Source organism: Ascaphus truei, chromosome 5 (assembly GCF_040206685.1).
Source record: "Ascaphus truei isolate aAscTru1 chromosome 5, aAscTru1.hap1, whole genome shotgun sequence".
Lineage (NCBI taxonomy): Eukaryota > Metazoa > Chordata > Amphibia > Anura > Ascaphidae > Ascaphus > Ascaphus truei.
The window spans coordinates 243,974,004-243,990,454 of NC_134487.1; the positions used below are offsets into that span (position 1 = coordinate 243,974,004).

General features: G+C 41.2%; 1 long non-coding RNA gene across 1 annotated transcript; it reads right to left on the reverse strand.

Annotated features, from left to right (window-relative positions):
* Positions 1-11,259: 11,259 nt before the first annotated feature.
* LOC142494554 (uncharacterized) lies at positions 11,260-16,104 on the reverse strand. The gene is made up of 3 exons (XR_012801527.1): positions 15,972-16,104; positions 11,751-11,911; positions 11,260-11,574 (listed from the first exon to the last, which is right to left on the reverse strand). It is a non-coding gene; the product is annotated as an uncharacterized LOC142494554 (long non-coding RNA).
* Positions 16,105-16,451: the final 347 nt, after the last annotated feature.

Genomic DNA, 16,451 nt, shown 5'->3' on the forward strand with positions numbered 1-16,451 from the left:
TTTTAACTTGCCTTGAGTTCCAGCAACGCGTCTCCATGGCAACTGGCGTCAAATGACGCAGCGTGGGTCACGTGACCCCACTACTTCATTTGACACCGGAGCCGTGCAGGGGCAGGGGGAAACGATTACAAATATCAAAACGTTATAATTTAGACTAGAGGTTATAACCTGATATCTTCATTTTTAATAAAGTCCTCCAACAAAGTGGTGATTGTGTGTCACCCCTCTCTGTGATGCACAATTGATAATTCAAGGCACAGTTGACTTTGTGGTTTGTTTATAAACATGTCAAGAGAGCCATAATTTAATCCCATCTCTGGCAAAACAAATGCCCTTATTTCTAGATTCTATCAGTCCCATAGACACATATGGTACTTTAAATGGGCCATAAGTGAAAGCCCTCCAATTAAGACCTCTTTTTAGAGCTGTCATAAACCCAATATATTATATTTTTAAGACAAACGGTAACCACATTAACCCCTAAAGCACCCGATTGATAAAAAATACTCATAATATTATCATGACACTTGGTATAGGTTTTATACATGAACAACTTACACCATTTAGTAAATTAGCTCCTTAGAATTACGTAGCCCAAGAGGAAATAGCCATTGTAAAATTGGTCATAAGTCTATTCATATACAGATATAGCAGACATTATTGCTCCCATTACCCAATGATTGCGCTAATTCTATGTGATATTTGACACAAAAAATGAATTCAGCTCTATTCAAACAAATAATAACGCATCATTTTCTTAACGCACACAATATTTAAGGTGTCAGAACCCGATCTAGGGACAATTCAGCCTAAGTTGCTAGTTTTACCTCTCCCTTCCATTGCCTCCAAATATAAGCTGTCAATTCACTGTTGGTATGCTTTGAATCCTATTAAATCCACTGATTTCCCTATCAAATCTACAACCAGTGTTACAAAATGTTAGTATAGTATAAGAGTTCAAATGAACTCCACTAAATCAGAGGATCTCGCAATAGGAGTGTACCAGTTCCTAAAGGAAGCTCTTAAGTATTAATGTTGCTACCGCTGGAAAAAGCGCTCACTAAAATTCTTGAGTATTTATATTACAAAGGATCCAGAAAAATGGAGAAAAGACAGCGCACAACTCGCATAGTATATTAAAGTTTGTAATAAGCCCATTGTATGTAAAGGTGAGTATTGCACGTACATCAAGACAATACTTTAACGCATTTCATGTGACATAGACATGGGTTACCACAGCAGGAGTCAGTGTCCAGAGACGCTGCATTTTCTTAACGTTGTCGTCCATTAAATGGGATCTTGACAAGATGAGGTAAGTGGAGCAAATCTTTCACCCAGATTGTTGCATTGTCAGCACCATCCAGAGGACACAGCACTAGCACAGCAGCAGCACTGGAGCATCTCTTGATTTGCAGAAATCCGTGGACCATAGGAACCGGCCGATCCGCGGCAGACCCAAATCCGCCAGAAACATTTGCCCATCTCTAGTCAGCATATTGAGGAGTGGTTTTATTGTTATGGTTTTACGGGAGATTGTCAGTGCAATATTATTTTGAGATGTACAGCACCGGCAGCTTTTATTCTAACACTTCCCGCACGGCAGGATGCGTGCGGGAAGCGTGGTGACGCGGCTTATCGCGGCGTCACTGTGATGTCACAGTCACGTGCGCGCCCGGCTTCCCCGACACCCCTGGAGTTTAAAGTGAGGTAAGCGGGGGTGCGGGGAAGCAGAGGGGCAGAGCAGGAGCCGGGGTCGGGAAGGGGGGCTAAAATGCGCGAGAAGTGGAGGGTGGTGCGCGGAGAAACACGCTGCGGCGCGCGGTCTAGACCGGGCGCCAGCTGGAGTAGATCCCGGAGTGCCACCGGTAAAAGTAGCAATAAAAGCTGCCGCTACTGTATAAAAAAAATTATATCTATTTGTGACAAATACTGTAAGTCCGGGAAGTCGGAAGTGGTGTTAAACCCTGTTCCTAAAAGATCATCACCAAATGAAAGGATCAAAATTACTGATTTCTAGTGTACACATGGCACTGGCACAAATGAATGCAGACGAAAAACTTTGCTCCATGTTTTGGATGCAAATTACACCATCGTGATACATACTGTATCCTTCAGTGACTTGAAAGGGAACTGCCACTTTAGGAGAAACACATGTGAGTCAAAAGATTTATGAACAAGTTGATTACAGTGTACTACATTACAGTGCATCGAAACCAGAAAGGTTTCCAGCATACAAAATCAAACACAATCGTAATGTACTTTTATTCCAAAGCTGAGCTTCAGAATGTACTGTAACACCATGGCTCAGCCAGCATAAAAACTGGCTTGAATAGTGTTTATCATTTAGAGTTTTGTTGCATGTTAAATTGTCAACGAATTTTAGACAGGGTTACCTTTAAACTCACTGTCTGCGTGAGTTTCGGGAAGTAACACATGTCTTTCTATCATCTTGTGCAATCTGTTACAAATCAACCCGTTACCATGAAGACCAATGTTTGTTTCATCTTCAGTAATGACGTTAGTAGTAATGCAGTTTTTGGGAAGTAACATGCACCACATCCTGATTTATATTTCCAAAAACACATTAAATATTATTTGCTTCAAGTATGTTTTAAAACAAATTTGATTGTTAGCTTAGGTCCTGTGCAATACTGAATTTTGTGGGAAGGAGTATGTTCTTGACTATGAAATGAATATCATTCTATACCAATTGATAAATTAGGAGATTTGTGTATAAGTCAATTACTGTATGTCCTTTATTTCTAGCTTTCTTCATCCCTGTAACACCTTACCTACTGTGTTAGCATTTGATTCGGAATTCAGGACTTCTGCAAAGGCTTTTTATATGAATGCTTGTGTAGTCATGGCTGGCTATATATCTGCCCTCCCTGGCATGTAAGTCCTGGTAGGTGCAGGCAGTGTCAGGCCCATCTTGGGTTTACCCCCCTCTGCAGCTTCCTTGGCAGGAGTGGAGGTGTGACAGGGTCTGTGTGTTGCTCAATCCTGGTGCAGACCTGGTGCCCTCCCCTTCTGCACTAAGGAGGAGGCATGCCAGAGAGAGCACATGTGAAGGAAGTGTGCTGTCTCACCCTGTAGGGTGGGATTATACAAACAGTCCCACTTGGGGATTGTGATAAAGTCTAAGGACAAATCTAACACAGAGACCATCCATAGGCATGGGATCTATGAGAGTATTTGCTGTGTGTATGTACTGCCTGCAGTGGATGCAATAAAGACTCCTGTTGAATATACTCTGGCCTGAGGATGCAGTTACTTGGAGAGAGAATGAAAAGGTTCTATCATGGGGACTGCCTCCAGCACCCCCCGAGCCTGTGGTAGATTTAGGCGCTCGAGAGAAGAGAACAATGAAGTCACACCTAAAGCCTGTCCTGTTTCCCCACAACATCGCGGAACCTCAGCATCTCCTGGACATCAACAGGTACTTGCACCCACAGACACCGGTGGCAAGGGCAGATCTCCCAGAGAGGGGGGGGGGGGGGAAGCAGCGCTACACTTGCTAATGTATACAATATGGCACTCAAAGCCCGCTAGAGATTTTGTATTAGCTATTGTAATTAACAAAGTCAGATAGTGTGGAGCAGACACAGGTTATGGGGGTCATATACACTGGCGACACACTTTATTCGAGCTCGGCTGGTCCCACGAATTCGGGTATACCCGGGTGTATTGAGGTTTGTGACTGTTTTCTGCCCGAGTGCATTGAGTTATTTTTCAGGCAGGGATTGAAGCATTTTATTCCCAAAGGCTGCAATACTGCACAGTATATATATATATATTGCATTACAATTCATGAATTTATGCCATCTGGTAGACACGCGAAGCATTGCAGCCTATTATATCCTAATCATTATCATTTAACAGATCAGCCGCCCATAAGCCAGGCATGAACCCAGGCTGGGAAGGCAAATGCAACGGGGCTTGTCAGAGGTGAGGAGCGGCGCATTCCAGGTATCTGCCAGGTACATACTGGGTATTTGCTCGAATAAAGTGTGTCGCAGCAGTACATATGTTAAAATGTGATGCAAAACAAATTGCTTGAAATGTTGCTAAAGGTTTACCTGACCGTTTTTAGATCAGATTTTGTTCTTCTCACAATCAGGGATGATCGGACTACCAGGGATCATACAATCACTATAGAACACAAGGGTTTAATAAACCAACATTTATTTATATGGAGCTAACAGTAAGACAACATGATACATGTCCTCCGGGATCTGTGCAGGAGAAGAAAATACAAAGTCCATGTTAGACTCAACAACCAATTGAGGGTCTAGCCACCGACAGCTGCACTTACAGTACAGTAACTCTCGTAACAAGTCACAAAAACACAAACTGCTAAACTCTGATCAGCGGCAGTTTTAATACTGAGTCCCAGGGAGCCACCACAAAGTCTGGGAGAAACAAAAGCCAAGATAGGGGGAGCATATATTCTCTCCCAGCAGGGTGCTCATTGTCCTGAGTTCTGCACAGAGCCCAGTTATCCTAATGTCATTACCTGGGTGCAGAGGACCTGGAAACATAGGGCAAAATGCCCAAATATTGTCCTGTCTATGCTGTATGTAGCATAGTCCATCAGATACAGGTCCAGGAAGCAAAAATATACAAGGGGCAAAACTATCAAAACATGCCGGGCAAATAAGCACATTACACTGACAAACGATAAACAGAATTGTCACTCTGCGCTAGGGCTGTCCATGTATATAGTTCCTCTTGCTGCCGTCAGTCAGGGGGACTCCACACACCCCCTATAAACGTGAGCTCCCAAAGGGGAGCTCACAGACAAGAAAAGAAATGACAGACAGGCGCACTAAGGGGCAAGGATCTTTAATGTTAAAAATAATAACGATTTACGGATGTACCAAGTGGCAACCAAATCAAGACAAAAATGACAAGTAAAGAATTAAAACGAGGGTTAAAAAACTGGCTTTCACCAACATATGGCGGAGGGTTAAGGCAGGACAATGCCGCATCCACATTAGTACTAAGAAAGGATCCAGAACCGATCTAAGTACATACCCAACCAGGCAAGTAGAAGCGAACAGCCCTGCACAACCTCCGCCTGCAAACTCCACGGGAACAGTCTCACGTAACCTCCATTACACTGACAGCTGGGAGCTTTCTCACACAGAAAGAGGGCCTGTGGGAGCTCAACCGTTACAGTGCTCTACTTTAGAATTTTTGTAATTACATGCAACTGAAATAAAAAAAGTGTGTTTTAGGCAAATTTGGTTATACTTCCCGAATTCAACCATGGTAAAAAGTGTTTTGCTTGTTAAGATTGTAGTTGACACTATTTTTACAACTAGGTATTTGGTTGACTACAAAGCAGCACAAACTTCTCCATTGGCTTCATTCATAATCAGGACGGCATGTCAAGTCTTCCTAAAGCCAGGGCAAACAAAAAAAAACCACTTCAGTAGCTGTGGCCCCTCCAGCACTTGCGGTCATTTGAACGCTCTCTGAAGTGGTCACATGATCGCTCCATCACCGATGACATAACTGTAGTGGATGAATCATCCCCCTTCCATCCGCCATCACTTCAGTTCATGTCCTGAGCTCCATATGAGCACAGGATATTATCTCCACTAAGGCAACAAGTGTTTTTTGCTTGGACGTAGTTACTACATCATGGTGCACCCAGATTTTCAGAGCCCATGACATAGTAGCTACATCCCAGGGCACTCAAAGGGTTAAAACCAGAAATGCCCTTTTTTAAAATCTATTCGGATAGGGGGGTCACTGAGAGTTAATCCAAGGTCCACCAATGTCCGGGGGAACCGTCTATTCTCTAGATTTTTGTAGTTTTTTTGTGTGTATGTAGCCGGGTCCCCCTGCCCCTCCCCCTCCCCCTCCTTACCTCCGATGCGGGGGCAGGGAAGGGGGAGGCTACTGCAGCTGCGGTGGCATTGTGGCAGGTCTGCGTGCTCGGAAGCGGATCGCCATTTGTTCTCACGCATGCGCCGTACACAGCTTGTGCATGCGCATGAGAATCCTGGAATGCGGCGACATTTGAGGAAGGTGCGCATGCGCACTGGCGCGATAGTAATGGCGACTATCTTCCCTATTGCTCCGCAGGGGACTACTCTACCCAGAGTGCTCTGGGGCAGCCGATTACGTGGACAGTGTAAACTAATAAGAAGAGAGGATTCACGTGAGGGGTGGGAGGCAGTTTGGCGCGTAGGAGCGCGAGGTGGTAGTTAGAGCCAGGACTAAGAAGGGGAAGTTAGTGTCCGGGTGCCAGTGGCTCATGGACTAGGCCCAGATTGCCCCATAGGTGCCAGACAGGCCCCACTCCCATTCAGGTTGTGGCTGCTACAGGGAAAGGCCCCCAGATAGGGACATTCCCCCATAGCTATAGTAGTGCTAGGGTATTGTGTCAAGACGCTGTGCTGTGAATCTTAGACCAGACCACTCACAATACAGACTCTTAAAGGTGAGACCTTCCAACGGGAGTTCACCCCATGCAGAGGCGGACGCCTTCGCGGACGACGACGTCGCTGGATCAGGCGAATCCCTTGTGTTTAACAGCATACCCAGGTACTGTAGTATCCGGGCAGAAATACCATCTAAGTGCACCAATGATCCACGGGGTAGCGCTACTCCATGCACTTTTGGGTGGGCCCTGACATTGATTGAAACAACATCAGGGATATTGGTGCTGAGCACCCTATGTATTTGGGGGGCACTCACTTGGTGTATTTGGGGTGGTGTGTGACATATACTGTGGGGTACAGGTCATATGTTATTGTTCAGTAAAGCGTTATTATATACCTTTGTGTGTATTTAATATTTGGGTTCCTGTGAGGGCTTATCCCGCTACATTGGGATCCCTCGCAGGTGGAGGCGCTGCACCGAGGCGACCAAGAGATAACCCCAGGCTCCCAGTGGTGGAGGCTCAGGCCTTCTGGTAGCTAATAGGTAAAAGCAGTTCCAGTGATTCCTTTACGTACGGGGAAAAGGGGCTACATGTAAAACAATAAATTTCAAATACCAGTTGCTTTCTTTTTTTTTGTGTAACTCAAATTTTATTGGGTTTCTTTGATAGCATAACATAACCAATTAATTCTATAACGGCAATACAAAAGTAAGGACGCAGACAACAGATAGACAGAGTTGCTTTCTATTGACCCACAGAACAAAGCTGACTTTGGTGGGTGTATTGTGTCCACTGGGCAAGAAATTAACGGTATCTCAGCAACTGGAAGTTTGAAACCTTAAAACATCTCTGAGGGGTATCCAAATTAAGCAAATATAAACATAATACAAAGTCCTCCCCTCCCCAAAGCTGCACTGTTTGTGGTTTGTTCCTAATCAACTGGGCTGTTTACACCCCCCTCCCTGTTTTCACTATATGTAAACTGGACAGAGAGTGTTCAGGAGCACCGCTTAGGGAGTTTCTACCCTGCTACCATCAGGTACTTGTCACTCAGAACAAGTGGGGACCCGCTAGTCTATGGCACATGTATATAGAACACATTACATGCTTGATACACTGAGGTGTTCTGTGTCAACTATTTATTTTTATATTTTTTTTCTCCTTAGCCCTTATTGATTGTCAAAGGTCATATACTCACTTTATTAGTATTGATCAATATTGTGTACATTAAGTGCACAGAGCCTACAGTTCAATTACATGCCCAAGTTTATAGGGGATATTGAATACTAAGGGCTCTATGCAGTAAGCTCCGAAAAAGTCCTCTCGCCAAGTGTTCCTTATCGGCATGATTCTGCCGATTTACCCTCGCCGTATGCAATAAGTGCCGGATCCCTTCCGAATCAAGCCGAAAACATTTGTTCCCACTCTGCCGATGATTTGCCGATCACACACAGGTGTATCGGCGTGCATGGCAGGGTGGTGTTAGGTTCGCCAATGAAACTTCTTGCTGAATCTGCCAAAGCAAGCATGTTTTGGATTGAGCGGCCCATTTAAAGACAGCGTGTATTTTTATTCATTCTCTGTGTTGTTGGGAGAGAGATAGTGACAGAGAGACACACAGAGCTGGGCGATTTACATATTTCATATTGACTGAGAGAGTTGTTGTGTATTGTGAGCGGTTTGTCCTGTGTTGTTTTGTTAACATCTTTGTCTTGTTTTCACTTTGTAAGTGTTCAGTGCGATTGTCTTTACATTTCTTTTCTGTTCTTTGTGAGTGCTATAGGTATGGCCGAAAGGCGTGGGAAGAGTGATGCTGGTGTGAGTGGTACTGGTAGTCATGTGAGTACGCGTCTGAGTGAACGTAGGATTCAGGGGAGTGTTGTTGCTACGAGTGCGACTGGTGTTGCTGGGAGTGCGAGTGGTGTTGCTGTGAGTGTGAGTGCTGCTGGTGGCTCTGTTGCTGGTGCTGCTGGGGTGTCTGTTGCTGGTGCTGATGGGGTGTCTGGTGGTGGTGCTGTGGTGTCTGGTGGTGGGGTGGTTGGTGGTGGGCCGCTTTTGGAGTCTCTTCCATTGGAAGAAGGAGAGTCCAGTCAGCAGCAGCCAAGCTCTGGGGCTGCACGTGTTCGGAGGAAACGTGTGGAGCGGCCACGTAATCCTCGTTTCAATGAAGAGGAAAACAGAGTTCTTGTCACAGGGATTTTGGAGCACTATGACTCTCTGTTTGGGCATTTACTAGGTAAGTCTATCTTTGCATTGATTGTTCAAAGACATGTTATCCTAGGTCATGTGAGATGTCTTAATATCAAACTCTTATTCTCTAATATCTATTAATTAAACTTAATTGTTACACACATAATCCTTCATGCTTTATAACGAGCATAACAATCAGTCTAAAAAGTTTGCCAAAGTTCATACAATATTCATGCAAGCTTCCTTAGATTTGTATGTTTCCACGTAAATGCTCATGTTCTACACATATTCAACCTAAACCAGCATGTTTGGTATCTCTTGGAACAGGTAGCAGTTTAGGAAAGTGCTCGTTTTTCTAATAATAATTAACGTCATATATTTTGTATGTATTTCAAGGGAGGACAAGTTCAGCATCAAAAAAAGAAATGTGGGATCAAATAACATTGGCTGTGTCTGCGTGTGGGAATCGTGTCAGGGACCAGGCGAATTGTCGGAAGAGATTCGATGATATCAGGGCAAACTTAAAGAAAAACATCCAAGCACAACGGATGCATGCATCTGCCACTGGAGGTGGGCCGCCAGCACAATCTCTAATGTTAACTCCATTGGAGGAGCAGATGCGGGAAAAATTTCTTCCTGTCGTCGTGGAGGGTTTGGCAGGTGACAGAGATATCGGAATTTATTCGGCTCAATTTCCACCAGGTGACAAATGTTACTGAACTACACGTGTCGTATGTTACAATTCGTATCTATATTTCCGCTGAAACTTATAGTTTTTCCCAATATAAGCATACCTACATATATATCTGTATATATGTCTCTCTCTCTCTATATATATATATATCTATATATAGATATATATATATTTATATATAGTTGTCCTAAAATAAGCAAAAATAATGAGAGAGATATAATTATATATACACATGTGTGTGTTTGGAAACATGTATTGGCTCAGCTATCGTGGATGACATCGTTATGAGTAAACATACACAACTTGACCTGCATAAAGGGATTATGTGTAATGATCTTCCAAATAACACACACTGCAACCTTCTACCTTACAAAGCATTCAACATCTTTGCCCTATAGTTGAAAGCTGAATGTATGTGTGAATCTTTGTACAAACAATGGGTTAACATGCATAACCACAAAGCACACCCCCACTCATTTTTTGTCACAGTAATGTATAACTTCGTTATACTGTGTCTGTGCACACAAATGCATAATTCACTATTTCATGTATGTGTCGATACATATATACATATAATATATCTATATATATATTTGTGATAATCTATGTTACACCTATAAACAGGCTATTACTGTCTAATCAAGTATTGCATGGAATATTGTGCATTCAAAGGCGAACATAAATAATTTGCACAAACACATTTCGTTATGTTTTATGAAAGCTCTTTTTTCGCGTCATGTAGTATAATGTGAGCATAAATAGGAACTGTACCATATGGTATTTAATTGTGTTCATATGTAGCTCACTTCATATTTTTATTTCGCTCATGTACCGGTGTGTGAAACCAGCTGCAATTAATATGTAATCACAGCATAGAGGTGAACAGAGGGGGTGGGGTCAGGCACAGAGCCAGATCACAGGGTCATGGTAGGGTCAAGTCTTGTGGGACGGCTTACAGGTGTTAGAACCAAATAAAAGGTCAGGGTGGTGTCACGTCTTGGGGGAGGGACTACAGTTGTTAGAAGCTGACAAGGTGAACAGAAGTTCATCACATTCATTTAAAATGGTAATTATCTGAATACTTTCACCCACCAGTCCACTATATATTACAACGTACGTTAGTCATTCGTTCACTCATATATTCTTTTAACGTTATAGATACGCCACCTTATCACACCAGTACCATCTGTGAGCGACACACTGCATGTGTTGCTGAGTGTCAGCCACATTGAGCGCTACACCTGCTTCTCTTAAATGTTCGGACAGATCTCTAAACACATTCATACACATTTCCACAATTAGGTGGTGAATTCTAAGCACAATCAACTTTGCTTTCATGGTAGTGATGTACATTATTATAGTATGCATACAACATATGCAGTGTATGTACAACAGAACACTTAATTTTACAACGCATTCCTGCATGAACATTGTATGTTGTATGGTGTTTAAAATAAATGTGCCGATTAGGTTCACATGTACAATTATGTTAAGATGGATAATATACAGATTGGCCTAACCATATCATTGTCATTTCGTTATGTGATGCTGATATTTAGCCATAACTACTCCCACTACAGATACTTCATGTTAATTATGTACACATGACAATTAAATTCTAATGTTATTCTTCTATATAGGTGCTCCTGCAGCTCCTGTGTCACCTGACACTGAACATGTCTCATCACCTGTCTCATCAAGGTCATCATCAAGAATGGAAGGTGAGTGTATGAGGTGCAGCACATACTGTATAATGTGTACATTTGAAGAATTTCATTTGCCATGCAAAATAAATACCTTTCACATGTAATGAACTTCACATCAGCTATTGTCACAGAAGATGTAGTGTTTCCTGACAACATGTATTGTGTGTGTTTTAAAGTATCAGCTAGGAGTTGTGATGTTACAACAAACTGTAATTCATTCTTCTTTCACACTGAGTCGAAACATCATTGTTACTTCAAGCATCATCTTTTAATTGGACACAAATAAAAAATTATGGAAACATGTTATGTGTTACACTATGAGAACAACTATCATTATAGTGAAAACAAAGTGAAAGTTCCATGGCAGTTCATAATGTCTTTCTTTAGTTGTAGAACCAGATGTTGCCGCTCAAGGACAAATTCACTCAAGTGACCATGAAGCTGTTGACACTCCTGGATTAACCCAGCATTCAAGTCCTCCTGCTCGTGACACCTACTCAGCTATTGCAGCTTCTGAAGAACGAATCTTGGGTGAAGAAAATCGTCGCCTTTCAGAAATGATGTCAGTGCTTGAAAGGATGATGTCACTGCAAGAAAGGATGCATGAAAGGTCAATATCAGAAATGGCACAAATTAAAAATGTCATCATCCAAGTTCCTAAAGAAATCCAAAATCTAAACAGGACATTACAAGCACTAGTTCTGAATGTAAGCCAAGCAAATCAGTTTTGCAGTACAGCAAGAGAACAACAATTCCACTTTACCCCATCAGAGGATGGATCTTTACATGCTGCTACTTTTTCTCCTGAGTCATCAGTTCTTCATTCCCCAGTTCTGGATGATACCGGTACATTAGGTGCAAGTTCTGTGCAGGTCCCTGTCAACATCCAACCGCTTACATCTGTTCAAAATATGGAACCGACACCTACAAATGAGACACGCAAAAGAAAGTTAGGGCAACAATTACTAATAACCAGCTTTTGGAAAAAGATTAAAACACAAAAACAAGAAAGTGCTCCACCATCACTCTTGCAATGTTTATCAACTGTTTCACAACTGTCACAGCCCACACCCAGTGCCACTGAACTGCCACAGCCCACACTCAGTGCTCCTGAAGTGCAACAGCCCACACTTAGTGCCACTGAAGTGCCACAGACCACACCCAGTGCCACAGAACTGCCACAGGCCAGTACAAGTGGTACAGTTAAGGCCAGAGAACTTGGCAGAGGGAAAAGGCAAACACAACAGCCAACAAGCAGGCCTGTGACTCGCTCTCAAAAGGATAAACAAAAATAAATGATCACATTCACTAAATTTTGTGGTGTCCTGGTGTTGTTTATTGCAGACTATTTCATGCATAGTGTATGTATGATAATATACAGATGCTTGATAACATTCAAGTATGTCCTTGTACACATGAATGTTTATAAATGCTCACTGAATGAAGGCATATTTTATAACATATGAATATCTATTAATCATCAGTTGATTCATGGTACAACATTATTACACACTTGGCATGTTAATGGAAGATGACATTCACTTAGCTCTTGTTCAAGATGAGATGCATGTAGGTTATTTTGGTAATGTAGATAATCATTTCATGCTAATATTATTGACACACAACTTTAAGTAAGTACCCATATAACAGCATACATTTTAATGTTATGTTTTCTGGTGTCTTAACTCTGTAAGCCATGACTTACCATAATCTTCTTTCATAGTTCATAATGTTGGCATGTGATCATGTTTGATTTTTGGTTACAATAACAGATCTGTAAATCTGTATGAATATATCTGTACTCTCTCTGTATCTCTATCTATATATGTATACACACACACACACACACACACACACACACACACACACACACACACACACACACACTGTGTGTGTGTGTGTATATATCTATTAACTGATATATATATATATATCTACCACTGTTGTCAGCAAACAGGCCTTGTGTTAATGAGATGTTAATGTTAGGACACTTGCTACAATTATGGTATCAGTATGAGTGAGCCCCTAATTCACTCAGCTGTATTTAACTTACAATATGATTACAACAAAGCCTGCTTACACACATCAATGCCTTTAGTTTAGCACTCTATATATAATATATATATATAATCAGAATGAACAGTACAGGCCTTCATGGCTGCAAAGAGGCCTTGTTTGTTGTTAAATACAACTTCTACACAGCTGACTCAATTAGGCCCTCAAGCATACTCACCCAGTAATGTTAAAAACTGTAATGAACTGTTAAGATAATTACAACAAGGCCTTCAATGTAGCAACACACATTATATATATATATATATATATATATATATATATATATATATATATATATATATCAAACAAAGAATAGACTGCGCTCCTCAGGTGTAAAATCAGACTAATTACCAAATGATTGTATTAAATGGATATAGCAAAGTTGAATGGCAAAAGTGAATGCAACAGTATTATGGATGATTGACTCACACTAATAAAAATACATGCAATATGTTATAATAAAATGCTGAGTGCCAATGTTTAAAAAGCTGCTGTAAACACAAATATATGCCAGTGAACAATACAAATATAATAAAATGGCATGTGTTGGTAGTTATGACTACTGCACTAATGAATCCCTCCTGAATGATACTAAATGAATGATGAATGGAAAAATACAGAAAAAATGACACTAAGTGTGTCAAAGATAAAAATAAAAATAAAAAATGTGAAAAATGTAAAAATATATCAACCAAACCAAGGGTCCATGCTAGGATCTGGCTGCTCTCATCAAGGACCAACGAACTCCCAGAAATCTGTGAACAACAAGAAAAGAAAGCGCCCGATCCTAGTGCAGCATGAAAAAATACAATTTAATAAAAATGAATATGAATAAAACCAACAAATGCGAACTCACAAACACAGGATAAATAAATGCATATAATGAGTATACTCATTCGCCAACCGCCCACGTTGTGCCTTGGATGGCGCGCCCTCTCTCTGTCTGGGTTTTCTCAGCTCTGCTGAACCGACATCCAGCAGGGGATACAGGAAAAAGCTCACCACAATGTGACCCGGAAGTCCTCCACAATGTTAGTGTATCCGGATATGAGGTCTGTAGTCCGTGACCCCGCGATGCAGGGGCTGATCAGAGAAGTCTCTCTGCACTCCCAAAGGCAGTCCGTAATGAGGTGGGCAGTGAGGATAGAGTCAAAATATATATCACAGTGTGACAGCAGCTAAAAAACGCTCTTCTCTACGCGTTTCTTCACATAAAGTGATTTCATCAGGAGATCTCCTGATGAAATCACTTTATGTGAAGAAACGCGTAGAGAAGAGCGTTTTTTAGCTGCTGTCACACTGTGATATATATTTTGACTCTATCCTCACTGCCCACCTCATTACGGACTGCCTTTGGGAGTGCAGAGAGACTTCTCTGATCAGCCCCTGCATCGCGGGGTCACGGACTACAGACCTCATATCCGGATACACTAACATTGTGGAGGACTTCCGGGTCACATTGTGGTGAGCTTTTTCCTGTATCCCCTGCTGGATGTCGGTTCAGCAGAGCTGAGAAAACCCAGACAGAGAGAGGGCGCGCCATCCAAGGCACAACGTGGGCGGTTGGCGAATGAGTATACTCATTATATGCATTTATTTATCCTGTGTTTGTGAGTTCGCATTTGTTGGTTTTATTCATATTCATTTTTATTAAATTGTATTTTTTCATGCTGCACTAGGATCGGGCGCTTTCTTTTCTTGTTGTTCATATATATATATATATATATAGAGAGAGAGAGAGAGAGAGAGAGAGAGAGAGAGAGAGAGAGAGAGAGAGACTGTTAATATTACTGTATGTTCATTTGCATGTCTTATATATACACACACACACATATATATACATACTATATATATATATATATATATACACACAATATATAGTTATATATATATAGCTATATATTTAAATATATATCAACATATATATCAATTATATATATATATATTTATTTATATATATCTATGTATATATCAAGAGAGACAAACAGAGAGAGTCAAAGAGAGAGAGAGAGAAAGAGAGAGAAAGAGAGAGAAAGAGAGAGAAAGAGAGAGAAACAGAGAGAAACAGAGAGAGAGAAAAACAGAAAAACAGACAGAGAGATCTGTGTGTATGGTTAATTTTAGCTAAGTGTAAGCAGAAATATTTTCATCATAGCACTGCAGCTGATTTCACACACATTGTTATTTTAATTAAAATAGTGAACGTGTTTTGAACCCTTTGATTGCCTAAGCCGAAAGTAACGTTTCGATTCCTGTGAAAAGAGGGTATCTTAGACAAAGAATTTCAGCCAATTATTGTAACAAATTTCTTGAGGGAGAAAACCTAGGCGTATAACTGTTAGGTTGTATTATAACCTTGGAACAAACCGCGAAGATAACATGTAACTATTCACACATTCAGCAGACATCCGTATGCGTTCAACTTAGACACTTGAAGAGAGAAGAAATGGCAGAAGCTTCCACATTGCACAGCCATCCACGTAAATCATACAAATTTTTGATTTATGAAGCAATCGAGTCAATGGCAGAGAAAAGGGCAACCGTGGGGGAAATCTATGACTTGATCCAAAAGAAATATCCATACTACCAAGACCCTGACAAACAACGAAATTTTTAAACTTCTGTACAATTCACTTTATCCGCAAATGAATGTTTTGAGCGTGTCCATGATCGGCAAGATCAACGATATGGATGCTGGCATGTTGCACCATCATTTAAACTTAACATGGAACATATCTTCTTTTAAATAGCATATTTTTGCCTAATACCAGTTACATTGAAGCCGCACAGACTGTCGCGTCTGCTGATATACCTGCACCTTCCATTCATCAAGACCAGATGCAAGATGGACATAACTACTATGATATGTATCAAAACTTATATGGCCAATACCAATGTGGATGTGAAAACAACCAACAACTGTATGTACCTCCGGACGTCTTGTTTGAAGAAGCCACTGCAGATCCATATGACGGCCTCATGGAGATGTGTGTGATTCAGGATTCCACAGTTGCCTCAACCATGGATGATACTGTTGTGCCTTCCTGGAGTGACTTGTTGCAGCCAAATCAGTTTTGACTTCTACAAGTATGGTAAATACAAATTTCGTTATGCCTTTACTCAAATTATATATGTGTACATTAATAATATACACCATTTATTAGCCAAATGAGTGGATACAGCTTAACATTGCAGACAGGCTTACATGTAGCGTGCACAAAGACATTATTTCCTATAACAATATACTACATGACGAACCATTACTATACATTGGTGACGGAGTCCTAAATCATAGATTATTATCGCTTTTATAGTATCATTTCAACATGCTACACTAACTGTAACACACACACCTCATTGTTTAGCATTCAACATATAAAAACAAAGTGTCTCCCACATATGACGTGGA